Below are 3,422 nucleotides of genomic sequence, written 5' to 3'. Positions count from 1 at the left end.
GGCGAGCTCCGGCCCGGGGCACCCGCCTCGGCCCCGCTTCCTGCGCGCCCCGGCCCGCCCCGCGGGGCCGCCCCGCCCCGCCACCATCTTGTGCGCGGCGGGACCGTGCCCCGGGGGGCCCGGGGGGCCCAGGGCCGCGCTGGGCGGGGGCCGCGGGCTGCGGCGGGGAAGCGGCTGCAGGCTGGGGGCAGAGTGGCTGGAAAGCTGCCTGGCCGAAAATGAGCTGGGGGTGTTGGGCGACAGCGGCTGAGCATGAGCCAGTGCCCAGGTGGCCAAGGTGGCCAACAGCATCCTGGCTTGTGTCAGGGGTAGTGTGGCCAGCAGGAGCAGGGAGGTGATTGTGCCCCTGTGCTCGGCGCTGGTGGGGCCGCACCTGGAATGCTGTGTCCAGCTTTGGGCCCCTCGGCACAAGAAGGACATTGGGGTGCTGGAGCGTGTCCAGAGAAGGGCAGCGGAGCTGGGGCAGGGTCTGGAGCACAGGGCTGGTGGGGAGCGGCTGGGGGAGCTGGGGGTGTTCAGCCTGGAGAAGAGGAGGCTGAGGGGAGACCTCATCGCTCTCTACAACTACCTGAAAGGAGGGGGCAGGGAGGGGGTGTTGGGCTCTTCTCCCATGTAGTTAGCGATAGGACGAGAGGAAATGGGCTCAAGCTGCGCCAGGGGAGGTTTAGGTTGGAAATTAGGAAAAATTTCTTCACGGAAAGGGTGGTCCAGCATTGGAACAGGCTGCCCAGAGAGGTGGGGGAGTCCCCATCCCTGGAGGGGTTCAAAAACTATGCAGTCATGGCCCTTCGGGACATGGTTTAGTGGGCACGGTGGTGTTGGGTTGATGGTTGGACTAATGATCTTAGAGGCCCTTTCCAACCTTAGTGATTCCTAGTTTTCCTTTCATTAAAAACAATCCATCCACCAAGGCAGGAAACATGAAATTAATTATTACTCTACCCTTAACTGGTTTAGTGGTGGACTTGGTAGTGTTATTCTAATGGTTGGACTGGATGATCTTAGGGGTCTCTTCCAACCCAAACAGTTCTAGCTATGACTCTAAGCTCCGCGGGCCGGCAGCAGCCCGCAGGCCCCGGCACAGGGCCGCGGGTGGGCCCCGGGGCCGTCGCGCTGCCGCGGTGCAGCCGTAGGCGCGAAGGAAGGGAGCGCTCCAGCTGCAGCCCTCGGCCCCGCTCCTGCGGCGCAGGTGCCCCACAGCAGGCCCGGGCCTGGCCACAAGTGCTGGGCGACGGCCCCGGGCGGATTTGTGCCTCTGCAAGGCAACGGCAGAACTGGGACACGGGCAGCAGCGACTGCGACGGCTGGCGTCACGCCTTCGCGCCGTGCCGTGCACCGCAGGCCGAGCCCGGCGGGGACAGACGGCAGCCTCTGGCTGCGGTAGAAATAAAAACAGCAACGTGTTGAAAACGGCAACGTGTTAAAAGTAACCCATTGCCTCAACAGTAGGCTCACCGCGATGCTTTAGGAAAGCTCAAACGTCTTTTTCATGTAAAATAAGAGCGCGTTCATTGGGTCAGTGTATTACCAAAAATAAAATGAGCGCACTTAAAGCAGGGGAGAGCAAATCCGCCCATGGATCCGGCCCAAATCCACCTGTGTCGCTCATGGCCCGGCCCTAACGCTGCGCACGGACAAGTCCTGCGGCTCCCGCCGGGGCCGGCGCGACTCCGGACTAAATAAGGGAAGAGCGCGGCTCCTCGCTGCAAGCATCGCCCCAGTGACGTGTCGGGATGAATGGGAACAGCTGACGCAGCCAGGAGGAGTAATAGCGGTTGAGAAACATCGTAATTACTGAAGAACAATAAATATTGATTTTATAAATGCGCATTTGCATCTAGTTTTATTGTAAACATTAAACTATCAGGCAACAATTTCACCTGGTTGCTGTTTTCTTACCTTAAGCCGGCAAACTTTTAAACAAGCCCAACAAACTCAAACTTTTAAACAAGCCCAACAAACTATGCGATCGAACAGGTCAAATTTGAGGGAAGAGATCTGCTTGACAACACTTTCTGATCTGTGAGGTCTCATCTGCCCTCAGTGAATACCCCAAGGACTACATTTTTTCATATCGCAGATCCTGATGTGATAAATTAAGCCAATCAAGTATCTGCTATAGATCTATGCCCTTTTTTTGGAAAAATAAACTCTCAGGACCCACCAAACAATTTCTGTAGGAGACATATGGAAGTCTAAGAGCTAAAACAGCGTTATTTCTAATCATTGAAGTATTGCCGAGAAATCTTAACAACCTACCATAGGAAAACAGGATCTCGGCCATAAATTACCCTGTCTAAGCTTGCAACCTCAGCATGAAGTACACGTGAGCAGTCTCGTAACTCATCAGCGTCTCAGAGGTAATATGCGAGTTAAGGCTGCATTGACATTACTCGTGAATATGAAGTGTAATAAGTTAGTGCTTTGGGGAAAAATTACCGTTTCCCCTGTTTGCCTCAACCTCTTGAAGCCCCTGTGCTCTGTGCCACCAGTGGCAGCCTGCAGAGTATCCCACATCATTGCTTCACCTCAACTAATTAGAGTTTACCTTCTGCAGATTACAACACGGGATTAATATTAAGCAACAGAAGTCCTGCTCACCACCAGCCCGATCCTGAAAAGTGCTGAGCATCGTACAGAGGAATTTTAGTGCAGCACTTCCTCATAAGTAGGCTAAAAACTTAATAACTTCTGTTTATAATAATAAATTGATGTACATTTTTTATAGCTCCAGGTTTGGGAAGGGTTTTCAATTTCTTCCCATAAATCAGACCCCAAAGGAATCATTGTGTCCGCTAAAGCAGATGTAGGAATCGGCAAAACCTTCAGGAAATGCTTGTGACACTGCAGGGCAAGTACAGAGTTAACTACAAGAGACAGCGTAATTTTAAAGCGTTCAGCAAGTTAGAACCTAGGGGAGGCACTGCTCTGCTGCTGTCGTACAAACAGACTTTACACTCTGACACGCTACTGGCGTGCCCAAACTGCACCTACTTCTGCTGCTTTCAATGATGGTACTGGAGCGCCTGGTGGGTCAGGACCGGGCCGTGCCGGGCACCAAATCCCTGACTGAGGGACAGTGCCAGCAGATTCAGGCTGAGCTCCGGGTGCCAGAGACTTTTATGCAGGTGCTTAACTTCCAAATGCTGATAATTTCCTCCAGCGTCGGGGATTATGTTCACCCCTGCAGACACTGGGGTCTGGGCTGACTCAAAAGTTGCACAGGTCTATGTAGCAGACAGGAGGGACAGTCGGTAGCGGAGGCGCGGTATTCACGTTTACGGTGAGATATGCATAACCTGCCTTTCCCATCCTTTAAAAACTTGTCATTATAGCGAGGCTGCTTGAAGGTTAAATAATTCAAAGTTTCCAACCAAATATTGCTGTGGTGCTTGTAGCCTGCTGCAGGCTGGCAGTGCTGA

The sequence above is a fragment of the Pelecanus crispus genome, chromosome 8 (assembly GCF_030463565.1).
Source record: "Pelecanus crispus isolate bPelCri1 chromosome 8, bPelCri1.pri, whole genome shotgun sequence".
In the NCBI taxonomy this organism is placed as follows: Eukaryota; Metazoa; Chordata; class Aves; order Pelecaniformes; family Pelecanidae; genus Pelecanus; species Pelecanus crispus.
Note: the sequence above shows the minus strand (reverse complement) of the source record.